At 49.1% G+C, this 24,521-nt stretch overlaps 1 protein-coding gene across 1 annotated transcript in view; it reads left to right on the top strand.

Annotated features, from left to right (window-relative positions):
* Nucleotides 1-9,783: 9,783 nt before the first annotated feature.
* Nucleotides 9,784-24,521, top strand: part of LOC116940024 (pleiotrophin-B) — an 87,177-nt gene continuing 72,439 nt past the window's right edge. Inside the window, 1 exon segment of the mRNA XM_076065187.1 lies at nucleotides 9,784-9,965. The gene's annotated coding sequence lies outside the window, so the exon portion shown is untranslated.

Here is a 24,521-nt window from a genome sequence, read left to right as displayed (position 1 = left end):
CATGTTAATAATAATAATCAGTCATCGTGAGTTATGTGCACTAATGGGGAAGTGTCATTCAGGCACATGGATGTGTTTCTCTTCATTTTTCAAATTTATTTTCCCCAAATTCAATCCATCCTGGCCTTGTCCATCTCTTTATTTCATCATTATGCTTCTGATCCGCCTCTCGCTAAATTTCTCTCGCTATTTATATTCTGATATTGTTTTCCAGTTGTGTCTCCCCCAGATATTATTTTTGTCATTTAGATTACCATAATAATTATTGCTGGACATTGGAATTTTTTAAAGCACTTTTCAGTACGTGGGCGCTGGGCAATCGTCGACCGAATTGAATAATCTTACAAAACATTTGGTGGTGGTTATGCCACCGCTGCCGCTGCTTCTTCGTTGGCACTGGTGCCCGAGAACAATTAACATCAACATTTCAACACATTCGTCAGCGACAAAGTGGCCTTAACAAGAATATATAATCTGCGACGTGATTAAAATTACATCAAGTGACTTGGTTAAGTCGCCGTGATGCGCTCTTTAGGGGTTATTTCTGTCCATTACTGATATTTGCAGCGTTGGTGAGTTGAAGACGTTAGTTTCATTAAAAATAAGAGCTGTGGAAAAAAATAAATTGGCCTGCACGACTGAGGAAAAGAAAATTAATATTGCTATGCTTTCAGAAATTAATTATGCTCGTCGCCAAATATATATTATTCACAGCCCTTCATCAATCCACTGCTGGATGAAGACCTACCCATGCCAAGTCAGCTATGGGGAGGTGCGGGGAGTGTTTGACTATACTTCACCACACTGGTCGTGGGTTGGTGAAGGGTGGGTTCGCCAGAAACCGGTTCAGATATCGCTCGGCATTGATTTCATTGATGATATCCATGGCCGGGAATCAAATTCGGATCACCAGCTTTGAAGCAGTGCCCTAATCACTTCACCACCACTCCACCCTCATTGGTTCTCACGATAATATGAATTACGTGGCCCCCTCTTAATAGACTGCGTATGTAAGTGCGCCATTCGTTCTGAAAGATGTCTCTGCCACTCATCTCACACCTCCGATTGGCATGGTTGGCTACGTACGGTGCGAAAAAAGTTCAACACACATACATCTCAAGGATCCGCCTCTTTCTTTTTGTATTCTTAAAAGCAATATTCTCACCGTTTTTTTCAATTTCCACCACGGATATTTGTAGCTTCCCCCATCAGTAACTCTTGATTCGCGCCGTCCCGTCGCATGCGTTCGGTGGTCACCCACCCAACCACTGGGCCGTGAAAGAAGTTGGACTCGTCGAGGTGTGGAAATCGTCAGTGCGGAGTGCCGTTAGCCCCTGGGGTAGCCCCCCCCCCCCCCCCCCGCATGCCATGTTTAATGGGACGTCACTCAACTCGCAGAAAGTCCATAATAAAGGGGGGGGGTGGATCGCATAAATATAAATGTGCCGTTAACCCACCACCACCCGACACAGCCAATGTATATTTACACGCTGTAACCCAACCCCCTCCCCACACCCTTTATTATGGATAATATTGGTCGCGAAAGCCTCTACGTGTTAAAAAAAAAAAACCTCACGAAAAGTCTGCAACGTACTTGCAGTGCAGATGAAGAGGGAGTTGCCTTGGCAACTGCGTTGCTGATGCCGTCCCTCTCAGCGCCGGCAGAGCCGTGGAAGAGGCTGTTAGCCATCGAGTCGATGTCTCTATCGGCGTTCAGGCCCGGACACGTGTAAATTAAACAAACTAATGGTTTAATTACTCTTGATAGATAAAGCAGGGTGGGGTGGGTCCTTACACCTAGTCCCCTCCCCCCTCCTCTTCCCACTTAGAAGGCAGTCCAGCACTAGGCTCCAGTCCACGTGGCAGTGTGCATCATCCATTGGGTCTGGATTGATTATGTCTCTGTGTGTCTTTCGGTGTTCATCCCCCTTGTACGAGTGGTGGGTTTCAGTCGGGTACGCCAGTGTCCTCCCTTTTGATGGCACTGGATATGAATCCCAATAGATGTAACTACACACAAATAGCTGCTGTATTGCTTCTGTATATATATTTTTTAAAGTGCTCAGCCTTATCCAGACCGCCAGCTCAAACTAAGTGAATGTTTGGCCATCTTGTCGTTTAGACCACCGACTCAAAAGAGTTGAGAGACTCCGGCCATCGCAACAGGTGACAGTGGAACAAACAGACAATTGAACCTTATGGCGGTACTCTTTGCTTTTATTCGGTAAAGTCACGATTTTCTGCTGTGACTATTCCACCTGAAGACGGAAGCTTGTGTTGCCTCCGAAACGTCGTGATTTAATTGTTTTATTTTACCTACGTGACTTTACCGAATACAACCAAAGAGTATGAATCCTTGCAGTAATGAAGCTTCAAATCTAAACTTATGGCGGTACCCCGGGGTACCATAGTAGCCCGGCTCTCGCATAATGTCCGTGATGCAGTCGTTTTGAGTCTGTTGATGGTCGGCGATGCGGCAATCGACTCATCTCGACGAGCTGTACTCACGATGCACCACTACGGTGCGTGCGAGCGTTCAGGGTTTCGGCGCAATCGTCCTCGCTGCGTTTCGACATCGCGGAGTGTGGCACCGATTTCGGATTGATTGGTTACCCCCAGTCGTGGAGTTAAGTTCACCCCTGGACAAAAATTGTGTCCCTGAAATAAAATATTTAATTGCCTCGGTAATTTTGTATTATTTGGTACCCCGGAGTACCGCCATGAGGTTCAACTGTAGACTCGTTTCGTTCTCATTGGGACTCATCAGTAGAGTGGAGTCATCGATGTTCCCTGCTACCGTATGCCTCTGGGAGCCCCATATATGAGCAATCAAACAATGCATCTTCTTAAACATTCCATTGCAGGACCCTCCTGAAAAAAAAGTCTTGAAACTCGGTGACGTTATCATGGATAAATGCCACGAGTGACATACAATTAGCAAAGCCTCACTGAACACTTCTTTGTTTAAATTAAATTGGTTACAGATCACAAGGTAGAACTCAAAAACCAGTCTCAGTTCTCTGTGCAGCGTTCTCTGGTAAATTATTGGGAATATTATCAAATATATTTTGGCTCAGTTAGTGCTTAAGTCCATTGAGTGTTCCATCAATCATCACGGCTTATCCACTTCGCATTCATAAACGAAACTTTTATTTTACCAGGTAAGGCCCACTTAGCTATTTGACTCCTTTTTCAGAAGTGACCTGCCCACAAATGATAGCTCAACGAAGTGGCTTATCATCACGTGGACATTTATAGCAGGCGAATACTCCAAACGCACGTTGATTCTAAACGTGGAGGGGGAAATCGGAGGAATCGGAGAAAAATCCACGGGAGAAGACATGCAAACTCCAAATATACAGCAGCAGGCGTATGTGCCATTCACACCTGAGGTCAAATGCTGCGATGCGCTCACGTTTCATTATATCACGAGGGCACAGCAGTACACGGGGTGGAGAGAGGGGATGGGGGGGTCGGGTGATGGTGGCAGAGGAGTGGAGAACGGTCCGTCAGCCTTTTTGAGAAACACCACTCCCAAGCATCCGCTTAGGGATAATCCTCTGGGCGAGGGAGCGCCAAGACCTGTCCTTGACTGCAGATTTGACGCAAAGCTTGTGCCTGTCTCACTTCAGGTGACGGCTACTCCCTGCTGGAACTCATTCTGTCACAACGTGAAATGGGGGGACCCTCTGAGACATTTTCAAAATAGCCACATTTGTGACGCCTGCCTACCCTGCCTGTTTATATCAACCACCGTTTACATCATTGAACAATCATTAACACCAACCCTGCATACGAATGTTGAACTTATTTCGCATCCTACGTTGCCAACCGCGCTCATCGGAGGTGTGGGGGAGAGGACAACAAACTTAGCACAAAAGGCAGTTCTGAAATTTGTTTTTAATCTAGATTTAAAAGTGCCTAGCTCCAGTGGCTTCCTAATATCGGAAGAAAGAACATTCCAGACGTCCGCAGAAGTAGATCTGAAAGAGCCGCAATGCAGTGATCGTCTTTGTTCGATGGCTGAGCAAAAAGCCGCTGCGAGGATGCAGCTGTCGCTAATCTCAACCAACGGCCATCATCCTCTCTTCTATCCATCCTGCTCAAGCCCACTCACTTGGGTGCCACGGTGGCGAGATGTTAACTACCTCGCCTGGTATGCAGGAGCACGTGGGTTCGATCCCGACCTTGACGCCTGCTGCTGTATATTTCTAATTGATGAAGGACTCCACCACGCTGTTTTGGTTATGGAAGTTGTTTGACTATGGCAGTGCAGGTTGGTGCAGGGGAGGGACGTTAATTTATCCCTCGCCACTGATGTTAGCCGTGGCCGGGAATTGAACTCGGCTCACCGGGCTCAGAGCACGACGCGTGAAACCACCGCTCCACCGTGCTGCGTTCCACTGTTGTTGCTGTGCTACAAATCGGGGAACGCATCACTCAATTAAATGTAAATGGCATTCCCTCGAGAAATTGATGCCGGAGGAATTGACCGGCGATCGCTCGAACCGCGTTAGGAATCGATCCCTGGTGAAACTGAACTTGCCGTGGCTTTCACGGGTCACGGTGGAAGTGGACGGATATCGATGTTATGCACTGGAGAGAGAAGGAGGGGGGGGGTCCACTGGACTCGCGAATAGTCCTTCTCCCTGACAAACTATAAATCCGTGGTGGTGGTGGTGGTGGCGGCAGGGAGCGGTAGTGTAGCGGTTAGCGCGCTGCGCTACCAACATCGGCCACCCGAGTTCGACTCCTGTTCACGGCACAACACCAGTGACGATTATTTGAACTGGTCGGGGGCCTCCCCCCTAGGTCGATTCAGCCTCAAATGAGTACCTGTGTAAACATAGCCACTGAGGAGGCAAAGGCGTCCGGGCATGGTGTTGGCCACCCACTCACTCCCTCGTGTGCCGTGCCGGCCTTCGTAGGCGCTCGCTAACAGCACTTTCCCCAACAGTCTGTTAAGGCTACACGGGGGGATCTTTGTCTTTGGTGGCAGGGACAGGGGTTTATTGAGGTGAGGCTTTCTGGGGGCCGATTAGCGCACCCGACTTACGTATTCCGCTGCCCTCTAATTGTGGAAACGAGATAGGGGGGCCAGAGACCATGAACTGCGGCCTCGAGGAGAGAGAGGTTGGAGGCGGGGTGCGGGTTTGACAGACTTGAGGTGCAAATGTCTTCTTCATTTGGTACGAACTTTAATTTGAACGCACGTTAAGGGAGTCATTCATTGCCTTACGTGGGACTTCAGAGATGGACACGTCGCTGTTGGGAGACGCAAAACGGTGTTTTGTGAAGGCTCCGTAACACGTGTGTGTCAAGTGTTGGCCATTTTGTTTGTTCTTACATACAGTGAGGGAAAAAAGTATTTGATCCCCTGCTGATTTTGTACGTTTGCCCACTGGCAAAGAAATGATCAGTCTATCATTTTAATGGTAGGTTTATTTGAACAGTGAGAGACAGAATAACAACAACAAAATCCAGAAAAACGCATGTCAAAAATGTTATACATTTATCTGCATTTTAATTATGGAAATAAGTATTTGACCCCCTCTCAATCAGAAAGATGTCTGGCTCCCAGGTGTCTTTAATACAGGTAACGAGCTGAGATTAGGAGCACACTCTTAAAGGGAGTGCTCCTAATCTCAGCTTGTTACTCTTAAAGGGAGTGCTCCTAATTTCAGCTTGTTACCTGTGTAAAAGACACCTGTCCACAGAAGCAATCAATCAGATTCCAAACTCTCCACCATGGCCAAGACCAAAGAGCTCTCCAAGGATGTCAGGGACAAGATTGTAGACCTACACAAGGCTGGAATGGGCTACAAGACCATTGCCAAGCAGCTTGGTGAGAAGGTGACAACAGTTGGTGCGATTATTCGCAAATGGAAGAAACACAAGAACTGTCAATCTCCCTCGGCCTGGGGCTCCATGCAAGATCTCACCTCGTGTAGTTGCAATGATCATGAGAACGGTGAGGAATCAGCCCAGAACAACACGGGAGGATCTTGTCAATGATCTCAAGGCAGCTGGGACCATAGTCACCAAGAAAACAATTGGTAACACACTATGCCATGAAGGACTGAAATCCTGCAGTGCCCGCAAAGTCCCCCTGCTTAAGAAAGCACATATACATGCCCGTCTAACTGGGTGAAAGTGTTGTGGTCAGATGGGACCAAAATGGAGCTCTTTGGCATCAACTCAACTCGCCGTGTTTGGAGGAGGAGGAATGCTGCCTATGACCCCAAGAACTCCATCCCCACTGTCAAACATGGAGGTGGAAACATTATGCTTTGTGGGGGTGTTTTCCTGCTAAGGGGACAGGACAACTTCACCGCATCAAAGGGACGATGGACGGGGCCATGTACCGTCAAATCTTGGGTGAGAACCTCCTTCCCTCAGCCAGGGCATTGAAAATGGGTCGTGGATGGGTATTCCAGCATGACAATGACCCAAAACACACGGCCAAGGCAACAAAGGAGTGGCTCAAGAAGAAGCACATTAAGGTCCTGGAGTGGCCTAGCCAGTCTCCAGACCTTAATCCCATATAAAATCTGTGGAGGGAGCTGAAGGTTCGAGTTGCCAAACGTCAGCCTCGAAACCTTAATGACTTGAAGAAGATCTCCAAAGAGGAGTGGGACAAAATCCCTCCGGAGATGTGTGCAAACCTGGTGGCCAACTACAAGAAACGTCTGACCTCTGTGATTTCCAACAAGGGTTTTGCCACCAAGTACTAAGTCATGTTTTGCAGAGGGGTCAAATACTTATATCCCTCATTAAAATGCAAATCAATTCATGACATTTTTGACATGCGTTTTTCTGTATGTTGTTATTCTGTCTCTCACTGTTCAAATAAACCTACCATTAAATTATAGACTGATCATTTCTTTGTCAGTGGGCAAACGTACAAAATCAGCAGGGGATCAAATACTTTTTTTCCCTCACTGTATGTTAGACAACTCGCTGGGGTTTCTATTAAGATGTAGGAGAGCTAAACTCGTATAATTGCTATCTAAATGTATTATTACAAATCGAGTAACTTACAGAATCGTTATTCTATAATGGTCAATACCGACGTTTGTGGTCTCTGATCTCTGCGTTGTTAAAACCATAGCAACCTGCTTGTGATTGGGTGAAATCCATCACATTTTTAAGATCTATCACCGATTGTATGAAATATGTCAGTTGTGGCGTCTTTCAACTTAAGACTCATTAACGGCTTCCTAAATGCATTTAATCAAACTATCATCATGTGTGCAAGTTGGATACTTTTTTAGTTTAAGAATGTACACATTTTCATCCGTCAACACAATTATTCGTAGGACATTTGGAATTTAATACACGACATTTACTCGAAATGAAAAAGAAACGTGAGTTGGAAGCACAGTAATCGTTCTAGTCCATGGGCCAGATCAGCCATTGGTACCGCCTTGGGTAGAACAACTTTATCGTAGTGGCTATTGGTTTATTTTGCCGTTGTAACTTGTAACTTGCTATCCGCCCACACTTGACATCTGTGAAAAAGAGCTTCATAGCGCACAGGATTCCTCCTCCTGCATTCTAAATAAAGATACTGATTTACATCGCAAATCGGAGTCAATTATGTGATAACCCCACTCGTATCACGCGGTTATCACACAGTTCACTATTAGTGGCCACGTGCAGACATTGGAACGGCTTAAAAGCTATGCCGAATTTGGGCTGGCACCGACGAGTGAAATATCCGGTCTGAACGGGCTCATGGACTGCAGTCGAATGTGCCACAGTGTGTCCGTGTGCACATTATGCTTTGACAAACCCCGGGGGTCCCCAAAGCCCGGTTCGGAAATCTCGGCTTCATAGTTTATGCCGCCAACTCCACGTTCACGTGTGAAGCAGATTGCGCTACACGCCGCAGCCTCAGCCTCCCCCGGCTCGTGTCGCCTCTGGACTTGTGGAACACGGAGGCGGAGGAGGAGCTGAAGAGGCGAGGCAGGTACGAGGGATTTGAGTGTGGATACTCAGCGGTGCAGATTAGCTGGGTAAATCTTCTGCTGACCCCCCACCCCACCAAATCCTCGCCCTCGTAAATACGCATCCTACGTCATCGAGACAAGTGACAACTGGCCACCGTTTGGGCAGTGGCACACAATCACGTGGTATTTATGAGTGCGCAACCGTATCGTGTACTCGTATGTTTGTATGTATGTGGAACTTCTTTCGCACCGTACGCAGCCAACCGCGCTAATCGGAGGTGCGGGAAACGAGTTAGGGCACAGCAGCCCTCCTTTATTGAACTCTCCTTGAGATGTTTTCACCTGATGCAAGGACATAATCTAAGTTTTCAAAATGATTAGCAATCAGATATGTCCCCACCATCATGGTGGACCAAGCGGCTCAGAGAAAAAATGAAAGTTATAGACATCGCCTTCTTTGGGTCTTTCGGTAAAGTCACGTAAATAGGTTCAAAGAAAATAACAAAAAAACTACGACGTTTCGATCGCAACACAAGCGGTCGTCTTCAGGAAAAGGGAGTAGTTTTTTTTGTTATTTTCTTTGAACCTATCTACGTGACTTTACCGAAAGACCCAAAGAATATGAATTCCTGCAGTCATGAAAGCCTTAATTCAAGATTATAGACATCGTCGTCATAGTCACTGTGAAGTAAAACTACTAAAACTACTATTTTTATTTAACTAGGTAAGGCTCTGTGAGCTGTATAGCTATTTTTCAGAAGCGACCTGGCCACAAATGATCGCTCAACCGAAGTGTCTTATCGCGTGGTAATGTACACCAGCCAAATACTCTAAACACGTGTTTCTAAATGTTGGAGGGTAAACCCGGAGGACCCAGAGAAAAATCCACGCGACCACGGGGGGAGAAATATACAGCAGCAGGCGTCAGGGTCGCGGATCGAACCCACGTGCTCCTGCATACCAGGCGAGGCAGTGAACATCTCGCCACCGTGGCACGCAAGTGAGTGGGCTTGGGTCGGACGCGTCACGGATAGAAGAGAGGATGATGGCTGGTGGATGAGATTATCGATGAGGTGCCAGTCGTCACCTCGTCGATATATAATCCCCCCCGCCCACGCCACAGTACAGATCGCTCCGGCACGGGAGTTGATCTCATCGCTCCAAGTGCGTTCGTTCCTTTGACTAGCTGACTCGCCCGTACTGGACCGATGTGGGGCGGGGGGGGGGGGGGGAAGAGCTTCATAGCTCATCGGATTTCTACAGTCTTTTTTATCTGATTTTTTAAGTAATGTCGTCACCAGTCTCACGTCATCCTTTCCAGTGCAGGAGTGAAGTTCGGTCAAACAACTTCCACGACTCACACGGCGCGAAGAAGAGGTCTTCGTCATCAATCCAGCAGTGTACAGAGCAAAGACCAACATTTACAATATATAGCATAGACACATCCCAAATAGCCTTTAACAGAATGTTGAGGAAAGTGTTGTTAGCGAGCGCCTATGAACGCCTGGAACGGCACACGAGGGGGTGAGTGGGCCAGCACCACGCCCGGCCGCCTTTGTCTCCCAAGTGGCGATGTTTACAAACCGCACCAGGTACTCATTTGGGGCTGAGTCGAGTGCACACGCGCACACATTGAGCAGCACTATGAGCCTAGGCAGTGCGCTCGCGCCTCGCGGGATTAAGCGCGGCTTGGCACGGAGGAGGCGCGGAGCATCGAGCGAGGTATGGTGAGGAGGAGAGGGTGAGAGGGGTGGGGGGTGCACAGAGAGAGAGAGGCTGGCGGGGGTAAGGGGATGAGTGGCTGGTTGGGTGGGTGTGGGTGTAGAGGCCTCGGTGACGCAGCCACGAGCGCGCACACACACACACACACGCTCACACACTCACTCACTCTCACACACTCACTCACTCTCACACACTCACTCCGCTCTGCGCCGCACCCGAGGAGACGTCGAAAGAACGCGACACTCCCGCGTTGAGAGAGGGCTCATTCGACTCAATCACAAACATCAACAAGTGAGTGCCCTTTGTTTCAGACCTCATGTTCGCGTCTCTCGGCGTCTTTCTCCTTCTGTTGCGTGTCCCTCCTTTGTTTTACATGCATGCATTTATGAGAACGACTGAGTTCGATGCCGCGGCCACGGCTAACATCAGTGGCTCGTGATGTCTGAATTCTGAACCAGTTCTGCACAAATTGTTCCCCTCCCAACCTCGCCACTTCTCCAACCCGCACCACTAACCAACGTGGTGAAGTTTGGTCGAGCAACTTCCCACAACCGACACGACGTGAGGTGGGGGTGTGGGGGGGGGGGGGCATCCATTCAGCAGTGGATTTAACAAAGATCTGCTGTGAGAATGGGGGGGGGGGCAGTTTTCAGGTGACCACAAACTTTTTTTCTATGAGACAAAATGTGAACTTTGGTTGTGTTCATTATAATTTTTTATGGGCACCCGCTTAAAAATTGGTGGTAACAAAAAAACCTCGATAGCCGTCTACCGTCGTGGATGTGTCCCCGCAAGGAGTGCGAGGGGTTGAGGTGTCTGAAGAAACGTCTCGCTCGAACACTTCAAAGTCGGAGGGAAATGTCGACCCCTTCCTTTCACCGCAGGCGCAGCGCGTAGCGCGCAACAAGATTCCCGACAACTTTCGTTGCTGGTCGCGTCACTTCTTCATCCGCGAGTCTCGCTGCGGTGATTCCTCTCGACTTTGCGCGCGCGCGTGTGTTTGTATGTTTGTGTGTGCACACCGAGTCCAGCACTGACAATGTCACGTGTACCGTTCGTATACTTTAGCAAACATTTTTTTTTGCTGTGACGAACGCTGTGGCCTCCTGATTGATAATTATCGATTAAATGAGGGAGGCGCGGGAAGCTATAGGTCACTGTTTTCTGCTGAGCTGGGAGTGTGCAAGATCTTCTGGGTTCTTTCGGTAAAGTCACGGAGAATGGAGATAAAATAATACAACACAAGTAGCTACTTGAAGAAGGCTACTTGTGTTGTGGCCGAAACGTCGTGAGAATTTTATTCTGTTATTATTATTTTTATTATTTTATCTCCATTCCACGTTACTTTACCAAAAGAACCCAGAAGATGAATCCCTGCAGTCACGAAAGCTTTAAATCGAAAAGTGTGCAAGATGACAATGGTGCTGCATTTGGGCGCGAGGTAATGCCGTTTTGAAAGTTTAGTTGAACTTTTTACGCATTTGCGTAATGTGTATTGAGCACGGCCTGTCTTCTGGTTGTGCGTGCACGCGGCTTGCGAAGTTGCTTCGACGATTGTGAGCATTATTGAGAGCGTATTTGTTGTTTTTGTATCACTCCCCGTCATCGATCAGTGCTCGGCTCGTTGGACATAGGATCGGCGTGGTGAGGATCAATGATGCCCATCTATCATGCGAATCGATTCCTTTTATCGGCCGTGCGCTCCTGCTTGCCTATCTCAAGTTTCCTCTTCAGATATTGTCCTCCCCGCCACCTCCCTCCCTCGCCGAGACGGGGGAGCGGTGGGCGCAGTGGTTAGCGCAGCACTGCTCTGTGATGTTCCAGCGCCCTGGATTCGATTACCCAGCGTACGGTTAAACATCGATGGCGGTGATCGCCTCGATTCCCCCCCCCCCCCCCCCCCCCACTTTGACCTTGAGTTCGTTATGTTTAGCGTGTTGTATAGTTGTATAGTTTGTCCTCGATGTAACACGTGGGTGGTTGTAACGTGCCCCCCCCCCTCAACCCCGCATATAATGAGAGAGGGTATTTTGGGGTGATGGAGGGGTGCGGGGTAACCAAAATAAATTGCGAACTTGATTTAAATTAAAAAAAAGATAACCGCGCAACGTGAACAGAAAAAAATTCCGACCGCGTCTCCACGCCGCTCAGAAACGCCACGAGCCTGGCAGTGCCCCCCCGTCCCCCCCGTCTCTTGCTGCCCTCCACGGCGAGCGAGAGCCCCTCGCTCGGCGCCACCGCTCGCTCCCACGCAGACTCCGTTCCCTTGAGCGGTATTGGCGCGCGTGCTTGCGTTCACGCCTCGCTGTGGTGTTCGCACTATTTGCGCCCCCGACGGGTTACTGATTGCGCACACAAAAGAATGAAATCCTAAGCTGTAGCGATTGGGCGTGACGCTCGGTCTTCATGGAAATGACGGGGTTTTGGGTACGAATACGACCATATACCGTGGGCACCCCCCACACCACCACCACTCACCCACCTCCACTGCACGAGCCCAGCCTTTCGACGTCGCCATGGATAAATGTGACAGTCGATTGATTTGCGCAGCTGGAATGGCGATGTCATCTTGACTTGCAAAGCGTGCTGGGGTGGGTGGCGGGGCTGGCCCAACCTTATGGATGCGTTGCAAATAATTCATTAATTGTATCTTGATTTGAAGCTTTCGTGACTGCAGGAATCCATACTCTTTGGTTCTTTCGGTAAAGTCACGTAGGTAGAAAAAATGATAATAGATCACGACGTTTCAACCATAGCAAGACAACATTGCTGAAGTAGCTACTTCAGCAGTGTTTTTTGCTGTGGTTGTCCCACCTGATGACGATTGCTTGTGTTGCGATCGAAACGTCGTGATATTTTATTTCATTAATTATAATCAATAGTTTCCAGCGTCTGCGCCGTGTGTTTACCGGCTGAACAATGTCCTCTTCAGCTGATGGGGGGGGGGGGGGGGGGGTGCAAGTGTTTTAATTGGTGCCCGTGTCTTGTTGTGGGTGGTCACTCGCGTCTCGCGATCCACCCGTCCGTGACCAAAACCCCTCATTAATGAACGCGCAGGTGACCCCCCCCTCCCCCCCGGCTGCCGAGGCAGTGGCGCATCGGTTTACCAATTAACGTCTATTGTCAATGAACGTCTATTGTCAACGTCTATTGTTAACGTCTACTGTCAACGTCTATAGTCAACGTCTACTGTCAACGTCTATTGTTAACGTCTATTGTCAACGTCTATTGTTAACGTCTATTGTTAACGTCTACTGTCAACTGTCTATTGTCAACGTCTATTGTTAACGTCTACTGTCAACGTCTATTGTTAACGTCTACTGTCAACGTCTATTGTTAACGTCTCTTGTCAACGTCTATTGTCAACGTCTACCGTCAACGTCTATTGTCAACGTCTACCGTCAACGTCTATTGTCAACGTCTATTGTCAACGTCTATTGTCAACGTCTATTGTCAACGTCTACTGTCAACGTCTATTGTTAACGTCTATTGTCAACGTCTACTGTCAACGTCTATTGTCAACGTCTATTGTCAACGTCTACTGTCAACGTCTATTGTCAACGTCTATTGTCAACGTCTATTGTTAACGTCTATTGTCAACGTCTATTGTTAACGTCTATTGTTAACGTCTACTGTCAACGTCCAACTACGTTGACCGACGATCTTCCCCGTGCGTGTGTGGGTGGGTTAAACATCCCCGTGCCAAGCACGCGAGTTCGCTCTCCGCGATTTGTCACGAGCAATCTCTCAAGTGCTTCCCTAAGCCGGCGGGGAAGGGGAGGGGGGTAACGGCGAGGACGCGCCGGAGGTAACCGGTTCGGTTAATTATTTACCGGTTCGGTTCATTCATCACCGGGTTCGGTTCATTTTTCTCCCGGCACACGGCGGCCAATTGGAACAATGAGGTACGTTTCTCAACCCCCCGCCTCCCCCCACTTATACCCCCCCCGACCCCCCCCCCCCCGCAACTCTCCCCACAGTGGCGAGATGTTAACTACGTCGCCTGGTGTACAGGAGGTCGTGGCTTCCATCATGACCCTGACGCCTGCTGTATATTTTGAGTTTGCATGTTCTCCCCGTGGTCTCGTGGATTTTTCTCTGGGCCCTTCCGGGTTTTCCCTCCCGCTATACATTTCCACACGGTAAGCCACTTCATTGAGCTATCATTTGTGGCCAGGTCACTTCTGAAAAAGAGGGATATAGTTCAGTGGGCATTACCTGATAAAAAATATATTTATGGGTTCCGTAATATATATGCACCCAACGGTAAGTGGATCGACAGGTCGCGCGCAATGGGGTAAAGTGTGGGTACCCCCAACTCTTCCAAGAAGCGGCCCTCTAGGATGGCTCTCTGGATCTTGCCCTCTCGCGGACGCCCTTCTGCCAGCAGTGACATGAGCAAGCAATTGCAGGTCTCTACTTGTTGAGACTTTCGCCCATCAATAGGAATGTGGAATTTTCCCAAACCGGCTTAGTTAGGGCTGTGAACAGTCGATGAACACCGCTAAGTTCTCACTCGAGCCACTTCGGCTTGACCGTGAGACATCGGCTCCCCCGGTGGTAGGCCTTGGCTCGCCATGAATTAATTCATTGAAAATTGACGCTCGAGATTAATGGCAGACAACAAAGCCAAACGACTGCCTAATGCACATGGGTCACAGTCAACAACAACAGGAGGAGCAGCGGCGGAGGCAGCAACGGCAGCGCTTGCCTGCGATGGGTTTCGCCCAGGGGGGCCACTCAAGCCTCGCCCGCTCAAATTCGACCGTCGGCTCATCTCCCAGCGTCTAGCTTTGTTTGCGATGATGCACCATTGACGACAATTCCCTCTTTTCAAAGCGGAGCTTTTGTTTTGCGGCATGCATCCTCACCGCCGCTGATGCTGCTGTCACTTCACAAAGTGCAGTCCACAGTAACGTTGCTAATGACTCCACTGCGGGAGGTTCCACCGCCGTGTTGGGAACAGCTTCAGCTGCTCAATGAATTGGGTCTCAAAACTCTTTTTTGCATTCCGTTTCCTGCATTCATAACGTTTGGCCAATTCTAATCATTAGCGGTGGCCATATAGGAGGAAACTGCAGTTCCTGCAGACGCTCCCAACACGTGGAGCAACAACGTCGAACAACACGCCGAACAATACGAGGTAGAAAACTAAAACACATTGGAAGGATAGTAATTATTTAGTTGTTGATTTAGGCAGGGAAGCATTGTTGAGTCTCAAGACTATTATTCTGGTGGTCTCTGCACTGGGATATTTGGCCAGTTGCAGTGATTTGCACGTGGTAGGAAACTGGAGTTTCCAGAGAAACCCAATGCATAAGTGGGGTGTAAGACTTATAGCTCCACACAGGTAGATTCGATTCCACGGATGACGCATTTCTCTAAATCATCTGCGCATTAAAATGGATAACTACAAAGAATTCGATCTATCTGGGGATTTAGTCTGAACCATCATTATTCATATTCAGTATTTCACGGAGCAGTACAATGACATGAAGAATAACCACGAAGTTATGCCAATTTTATACCAAGTAGCTCATGTCTATGAAAAACATAATCCGGTGCACTTTTAAAATTACTAAATCCATTCAACAGTTACAATACGAGAGAGTCTTGTTTTTTTGGCAGTGTTGAATACGATTTATATATTTATCATCGTACGAGCATTTCCAGCTCAGCTGCAGCTTACCGATGAAAACGCGGACAGCACCGCTCCACGTTTTGGCTATTTGCTCAGCAAACATACAATGGGCAGAGCACACATGTTTCGCATCTTTAGAGCCGCTGTAAGCCAAAATAATTTGTTTGGAGAACAAGCGAGACGCTTATTTTCTTGTTTTGTCAAGAACCCCCCCCCCCCCCCCCCCCCCCACATAACGTGGGTTTCACCATCTGGCAAGAGATCTGTTCGGAGAATACGGATAAATATTCCGCACTGTTCCTCCACGCAGCACTTACTAAAAAAAAGAAAACATTTGCTGGCGAGGTAAGAAAGTTGTGTTGGGCGTGGGGGTGTGAGATTGCAAGCCGCGTGCTTGAATGCCCACTCGCTCCCCACCAAGAGATGTGGCTCTTCTGAAAATTGTTTTGGAGTGCAGGCTTTGCCTAAGTGCATTTGCGACCATGGGCTATGCAACATGTGAACCGGGGGGCGGGACGATGACTGGTGGCGAGTGAGAGAGGGGTTAGTCGTCCCAGCCCGCTGAAATGAGCGGGGGGGGGGTGCATACAATGTCTCGGTCTCGTCTGTCGAGAGATTAGAAAATTCGCGAAAATTGCTCGCCGCAGCTGTGTGTGTACGTGGTGTGACGTGCTTGCTCGCTCGCTACGTCCCTGGCCAAAGCAGAACAATGTGGGTCTCTGACATTGTCTCGGCCTGTGGAGCGAATGAGAATAAACTCGTAGCCTCCTGTTGCTGCTGCGGCTGCATTGCTGTGACGAACGCTGTGGTCTCCTGATTTAAAATTGTCGATTAAATGAGGGAGGCGCGGGAAGCTATAGGTCACTGGTGTCTGGTGAGCTGGAAGTGTGCAAGATGACAATAGTGCTGCATTTGGGCGCGAGGTATTGCCGTTTAAAGCATATTATTTCGTTTCAAGGACAACTGCGATATCTCTTTTGACACAACATTTTACAAAGACTCACAGAGACCCAACTCCAGCCTTTAGGTGCGAGTGATCGCAGCGACATTAGCGTCACTTGTGAAACCTCTTATGCCGCACTCACTCTCTTCTGCGTTCGTTGTTTGTTCACCACGTGGAGTGTTTTTTTCTTGCCGGGTGCAAGAGGTTCGTGCACCACGCTACGAACGCCATTGACCCGAGTTTTATTTCCAGCCGTGGCCAATAGCAGCGTCAAGTGGTATCCGAATCGGTCCTGGAAGCCCCACATTCTTGAACCCACGCCGACCAGCGTGTCTTGAAGTATGGTAGGACAACGCCCATGACCGACGCGGTGTCGAGAGGTCTTCATTCAGCAGTGTATTGTCAAAGAGCTGTCCTGTGAATGTTTATTGTATAATTAGTATTATTTTACTTGCGGAGGATTCAAATGTTTCGATATGGGGGCCGGATGTAAGGGCAACTCTAGCGGAACTAAACAAGCCTGGTGTCATATTGTGTTATTCTGACTTGAGATTGGTCCATTATGTTGCAAGACCACAGGCCATTACAATGTAATATAACTTACAATGATCATATAACTATACTTGTAATAAATAGCAACCCTATGTAAATCTCTTGCTGGATTAGGGCCAATTCAATGCCACCGTCAGTCAGTAATGGGGGTTGTTTGACCGTATTTCACGCGGGCAGTATGGTATCGCTCTGTTGCTATGTAGCTTCGTGATCTGTTTTAATACACATACCGCGCGACTGCAAAAACCAATGCAGCCACCATGTCAATGTATTCTGCTGCTACATTTAAGATAAGTAAATAACCGTTGCTTTACTAAATAAGAAATCATTAAAATAATCTCTCTGAAAAAGACCTATGTTGCAAAATAAATAAATTTAAAAGCCAAAATTGGAGGCTAAAACGCATCTTATTTTATCACCATATTTGGCCCTCGCTGTGAGAAAACTGCATTTTTTTAGACAAAAAAAATGCTGGTCTCCGTGCACGTGTCTGGCAGCAATCACTCTCCGCAGACACAGCGAGCCAGCAAGCCTACCTTGGGACAATTATGGCTGTTTTTTTTTAGAAGCCAAGATTGGGGTCTCCTTTTTCAGAGATTATACTTCGGGTCAATCGTCGCTGTGCTGCAGACACAGATTCCAGCGGGTTCTGTGATAACCAATCGTGAACGCCCTTTGCGGGCGTGAGCGGACCCCAGCATGGCAGAGCCCAAACGGTTCCTGTGTGATCGGCCTTCCGTGACCAAGACGTGATCGCAAATCAGTGCCTTCGCATGGGAATGATAACAAAGTGGTGAGTTTTTTTATCGAGATTATAATTTAGAAATGTGCACCGTGTGATTTTCCGGCCAAGTGATTTCTCGCCCTATCTGAAATTCCAGTTCCGTATCTGCGTTGCGAAATTCAAATTTCGAGCCGAAGTTTTAAAACACATTGAAGTTTATTATTTTGTTTTATATCTATATCTGCACAATTCCTATCAGAAGTGGTCTACTCAATCATATTGCTGCCAAATCTTGCAACTGTGGTGGAGTTGTGTTGGATAAACCGTCTCCAAGCCATTACATTTGGGTTTTTTCCACCCTGAATTTATAAAAAAGTGGATAAGTTATTGAGAGGGAGAAGTACATCACCAATTTGGTTTCAATGGAATGGGATCGTATTTTTGTGACGCACGTAACGATGCATTCCTCATCCACCCATCGAATAAAACTGATGTTGTCTGTAAGAGTCGATAATTTTCAAGCTGTGTATGTCTTATGTAATTATTTCACCTGAACCCTGCAGCCATTGGAGGGGCTTCGTTGACTTTCCAACAGCAATACGGCAATAATGTTTTCATACAATCGTGACTCTGAATTTAAACAATTTATCAAATCGTGCAGCGAAGTCACGAATTACGGAGCTTCAATTTTTCTCTTTGCAATTTTTAGCCCAACTAGAATTTACGTGACGTCTGAATCAATTTCCCCGCACCCCTCACCAACTCCCACTGACCATCAAAATATCATTGAACAACCCGTATGATTCGCTCGTTACGGCAAAACGTTCATCCAGCAGTGGGTTGACAAAGGGGCTCGCCAAATCTGTCCTCCGCACACATCCTTTATCGGGGGCGGCCTGAGCAAATCGCGCATGACCGTGGGCAGCGGTGCTGTAAATGCGAAAAACCTTCACATCTTGTCAGATTACGATCTTGAAGGCTTGCCCCGCGCGCACAGAAATATCCGTCGCGCGTCTTTCAGCCACTTTGTTATAATCTGGCCATTGCTATGGAATGGCTGTGACGGCGCTACGTCTCCCCGAGTGTCCGGTATAATTCTTTCGCCGGGTTGCCGTGCAGGCTGCCCATCGTCCGATATCAAAATAAGCCGCCACCCCCCCCCCCCCCCCTCTGGCAACGAGACGGTCTCGACGCACAGCCAGGACTGACATCGTTCATGTTCTGGCGCGGATTACAAGGCTGACATTTACATGAAGGTGGAATCGGGCAGAATGTAAACTGCCAAAGGATTGTGCAGTAAAGTGCACGTTTGCAGACGCTGTAATAAAAGTGCATTTTCCGATTTAAAATATATTTTTAAAAAAAGGTCTAACAGTTAGACTGAAAAGTTGATCATCTCTGTTGCCCATCGTGAGGCACTGTTGCAAATTCCACATTCCCATGGCAGGGACTAGTCTTTCCATATGACAGCCTTTGGTAACTTTATACCAAGTGATCCTCCTTATACTGACCCGGGGGGATGATGAGACCTGAGGTGACTTTGGCCGAGATGTGAACTCATGTCATGATGATCGGGGGGGGGGGGGGGGGGGGAGTATCGATTCATCGATTGTGCGATAAAGAATCGATCCTCTTCTATCTATACAAATGATATGCAAATCACACGCTAATGTACCATTAGGCCAATGCAATTAAAAAACAGTGCATACGCGACACAAATAATGAGAAAGAATACACATGAGGAAATGGTAATCAAAAATGTTTTTTTTTTATCACGGCCATCAATCGTCACAATTCATCGATTTACCAGGAAAGGAATGAATTTCGAAATACCCAAGTATTTTGTATTGTACTCTGAGCTGTCCCAGGCTGGAGTCACGAGCGGGGGCGCGTGTATTAACCTGCGCGCCATCGTCTGCTACGACGCTTTGGGATTCTAAAGGTGGGGCCGTGCTGTACGCCGTTGCTCGCTTTCTGGACAATGTCTGCGCCGTGAGCATTCAGCTACGGGCGGGGGCCACCCAGGGCAGTCGCCTCGGTGCCTTGTGGGACACAAGAAAGGGGCGTCCAAGCGTATTGGGAGATGGGGGGGGGGGGGGTGCCGGTGCTAATAGGTTCGTGGCTGCATCGTCTGCATTCTGTCCAAGAGCCCAGTCGTACAATGCTTTATGCCGGCCCGCAGTAAAGAACTGTTAAGAAGCCCTAATTCACCCTGTGGTTAACTTTGCCTTTTGACCCCAAACTCTGATTATAATTGAGGTCATTACAGCAATAGAGTGGGGGGGGGGGGGTTGAGAATTCTTTGTATAAATCCAAACCTCCATTCCTTTTGTTGTTACAAAGACTCAGGGATGCTGTCGCAGCGGTTGTAATGGTTAACACACCGGAGTGGCAATCCGGAGGTTTGCCGATTCCATTATTTCTCACGACGTGACACTTAAAAAAAATGGGTTGCAAGTTTTTGAAATCCTTCCCACCCACGCGCCCGCTCCTCCTCCCCCGCCCCCACTCATCTGTCCACCCAAAAAACATAAATGCGTAAACGGTCAATCGTCAGGTTCCCGCGTGTGGCTCTGGCGTGGGAGAGTAGGCCAAGTACCCTCCGGATCCGCTCTCGAGTGGTGGCCCTTCCACCCAAGGTGGTGCGGTGCAGAAGAAATTCCAGGGCCGCACCCTCCCCCTCGCCTTTTGGCAAACATCGGCAAAGGGACGCGGCAAACTGAAGTCGCTTGAGACAACGGCGTTGCCGCAGTTGTTGCTTTCTGGTCGCAACGACGACATCGGCAACGGGGCCCTCGGTTTTGTGCGCGGTTACTTGTCCGTATCGATAAGACGGATCGTGCGTGGGTGTGGATGGCCCGATGGGAGCGGTGGTAATCTTGCACGCTGAGATACTGTTACTCGGACGCATATGATCGTGGTGTTGTTTCAACGACAACTCGTGCGTCTATAGTAAAGGGTTGTTGTTTTTTGGGTTAGATCGCGTAAACATAAATGTGTCGTTAAACCTTCCACCACCCGTCACAGCCAAGTAGTAAGGTTTGTCTGTCACGTAAACAATTAGTTGTTACTTCAGCACACTGGGGCTTTGGAGAGTAAACCCACAGCATTAACAATTCGAGTTCGACGTTTCGTTGGCAATTACACGATCAGCTTCATCGGGCGATGAGCCAAAATTGGCTGATAACTCGTACTTATTGTACATTTCACGTTTTTATATAATGGTTCCTATCTGGAGCCTCTGCACGGAGTTGCTGTGAATGTTGTATTACTGTGCTGCCCAAAACTAACTCAAATCCTGTGTTGTGAACTTGAGAAAATATATATTTAGATTTTAAATCCAGCGTCCCGTTAAGTTAATCCTCATTTCCTGCTTAACGTCGTGCAGTAGTTCGGAAATACCGGCTGATACAGGGGAATAGAATGGTGGTGCAGTGGGTAGCATGCCATGCTACAAACCCAACGACCCGAGTTTGCTTCCTGACCACGGTTGCCACCAGTGGCATGTGATATATGAACCGGTGCCTTCATCCAGCAGTGGATTAGCTGTGCATTTTTTTTAATTACTCGTTATAGGTGGGCATTTTACATATTTGAGCAGAGAAAAACGTTCAATTCATTCGCGTGCACATGTTGCGTCTGGATGTCTTCCTCCAGATCCACCCTGGAGCCTTCGCCCGTATGAGATATTATCAGTCTGGGTCACATTTCTGCTGGCCAGTGTGACCCAAAGTATCACACCCGGTATTATTTTTCAGGCCCTCGGGTCACCGATGACTTTCATCTGAGCGGTGTTCTCTACATTTAGAGGCAGCTGTGTGACCAGATCGCAGGGGATGCTCTCGATGTCGTCAGATCTCTGAAGCTAAGCCGGGTGAGAGTCTCCATGACACTTGGGAAAGGAGATTTCACTGCGAATCCACCAGATGTTGTGGGGCGTGTGCTGTGCGGTGGCCATCATCTGGCAGTACAACAATTGGTGTGGGGCAAGGGGCAAGACTGGTTTCCTTTCCGACATCACACGGCACTAATGTTAGCCGTAAGCCACGGCTGGTAATCAAACTTGGGCCGCCAGGTTCACAGTGTAAATACACGACACACCATGCCACCGCTCCATCCCTATCATGTCTTACATGTTCTTTTTTCTTATTCTGGGTACTCCAGCTTCCTCCCACACGAAACCAAGCGCCAATGAACCGGAACTAGCCAAAGGTCCCAATGACGCAGGACCCTCCAGAGTGGTCCTGAGACTCGGTAGGCTCTCCTGGATATAAAGGACGATGTTTATTATTAATCACGACTTGGTTTCAGGGACCCGCGCCGTCATTGTATGCACGCACACCGGACGTGTGGTCAAACGGGGGGCGGGGGGGGATGATGGGGGATGTCCACCTCTTGATGTTAAGTGGGGGCAATGCACCTGGATGGCTCGAAAGGCAGACATATAAAAGGTTGGCAGCCGACGAGCCTCGGGTAGCAGAAGTTGTCAAATCCTCATCTCGTCCGCTGGTAGCGGGGGACGGTTGCGGTGGGGGGGGGGGTAGCCAGCCCAGCCGCCGTTCCGCTTTGCTGCAAGGGCCAAAAGTCCCCGGGGGGGTGCCTGCGCTCGAGATTAATGCCAGGATGTGTGGGCATAATGGCGGGGGGGGGGGGGGGTTATACTTTACGTTTGGCAGCAGGAGATGGGATTTTGCCAACAAAGATGTCCTTTCTGTCTGCGTCTTGAGTAAAGAAGAGCCTCGGGAACGCTGGTGGCATGCTGGCCAAGCCACACATGGCCACTACAGTGGCACCTTTCAAGACGTGGGAAAACACATTGATGCGCGCGCGCGCACGCGTGTGTGTGTATGTATGTATCTATGAACATATATACTGTGTGTGTATGTATTAGCTGGCAGGCCAAAGCTGCACTTGGAATTATTAATGGCTCACAAAGAGTAAAATTAAATATTAATTGATACTATAATGGCTTCATGTAAAATGTTGTATTCTTCGTGCGGCCTTGCGAGCAGCCGTGTCTGCTAATATGCCGTCTCTTGGGTTCGGCTCACGTGGACCGAAGGGGACTTTTTTGTGTCGTTGTAATATATTGACATTGTCCGTCTTTTGCGCAGAGTACACGATGCATTATTTATCGCGCGTTCTTTTAATGCCCACAAAAAAAAACCCATCTGGGAATTAAGCACAGCGAATAAAAATTGGAGTGGGTTGGTGGGTGGGGAGGTAGCGATCCCGTTTTGGGGCCTTTTTGCGTTGGGAAATCAGAAAGCGTTCGCTAAGAAGGTGCAGTCTTTACGAACGCTGCTGTCTTTGTCCTGAGTGGTCGCGCAACTTGATCAATTCTTGCAAGAGGCCTGAACTCGCGACTGCCGCTTTTCCAAGTAGCAACACGTACGGAAACGGGGAAACAAAGGCATAGTTTTCCCCTCCCCCATAGCTTTGACAGACTGTTGGGGCAAGTTCTGTTTGCGAGCACCTATTAAGCTTGGGCGGGCACACGGGAGGGTGGGTGGTTCGCTCTACGGCCGGCTGCCTTTGTCTCCCCAATTCTGATGTTTTCCGCACTGCGCCATGTGCATATTTAAGGCTGAGTCGACCCAGGGGAGGCCCAAGACTAGTTCAGAGATTCGTCACTGATGTCGGCCGTGCGAGGGAATCGAACTCGGGTCACCGGGTTCGTAGCGCAGTAGACTCGCCAACTTCGCCACAACCGCTCCCGAATAGGATGTGGGAAGCCACGCAAACACACACGCGTGAACACACACGCGTGAACACAACACGCGTGAACACAACACGCACGCACACGCGTGAACACAACACGCACGCACACGCGTGAGCACGCACGCACACGCTTGGCACACACGCGTAAACACACACGCACGCACACGCGTGAACACACACGCGTGAACACACACACACGCGTGAACACACACGTGTGAACACAACACGCACGCACACGCTTGGACACACACGCGTGGACACACGCACGCACGCACACGCGTAGACACAAAATGAGAGTAACAAACGGGAAAGAGGGGCGAGGCAGGAGATCTCTTTTAAGCCGACGGGGGAATGGATCCGCGCTTTGTTGGGCTCGGGAATTCTCGGGGCCGACCTCCGGCTGTCAGACGAGGCGCTGCGCTCGGCGGCGGAGGAGGAAGAGCCAGCGTGAGGCTCCCTTGGAGAAGCCTGACAAGCATGATGGATTAAAGGACCGAGCCAACATCGCCCCCCCCCCCCCTCCCAGCGTAGATCCGCACTCCACCCCCCCTCCTCTCCTCCTCACGCTCCATCAAAACCCCACGGCCACCACCTCGCCAACCCCACCACCTCACACGGCGATTCGCTTGCACAATGCAAACAAGGGATAAGAAAAGACACGGAGGGGGTCAGGAGAATGTGGGGGGGGGGGGGGAGGCGGGGGTGGGGGGCCCGGTGGTGACGGCAGGAACGGTGGGGCAAGTTGCTGAGGGGAAGAGCGGAGCGGATTTCAAGGGAGCTGTTTATTTCAGCCTCAGTGCACCACAATCGCGGAGGATCAAATGAAGAAAGAAGAGAGAGAGAGGGGGGATAAAAAAAACAGCTTCATTGAACTATGCTTGAATTTCAAATGCTCTCTGGTAAACTGTCAATGGATCAGACTCAACCCTGATGGGTGCACAGTCGTGGCGAGATAATTGCAGTGCATTTTTCTTTGCCTGAATTGGCACACCACCGCACGAAACAAACTGTCATTGTCCCCTCTTGATTTCACAGTTTGTTATCACTTTCGGATCCGGGGGGCGAGGGGGGGGGGCCCGGCTAGGTGTGACCTTGTACGCCACGGGGTCGGGCTGCGATCGCCGCACGTCTTCAAAGCTGAAGGCCAATGGGTGACCCGCAGAGGGGGCACCGCTGCTCCCATCCCTCCCCCCCCCCCCCCCACGATTAAACCGCTGCCCTCGACATTAACTCTGGCTGGATGGTGCTGCGGTTGGTCGCGCTCGC

The sequence above is a fragment of the Petromyzon marinus genome, chromosome 7, assembly GCF_048934315.1.
Source record: "Petromyzon marinus isolate PM22_M1 ecotype Great Lakes invasive population chromosome 7, UKy_Petmar_22M1.pri1.0, whole genome shotgun sequence".
NCBI classification, from domain to species: Eukaryota; Metazoa; Chordata; class Hyperoartia; order Petromyzontiformes; family Petromyzontidae; genus Petromyzon; species Petromyzon marinus.
Note: the sequence above shows the minus strand (reverse complement) of the source record. Positions and strands in the feature narration are given on the sequence as shown.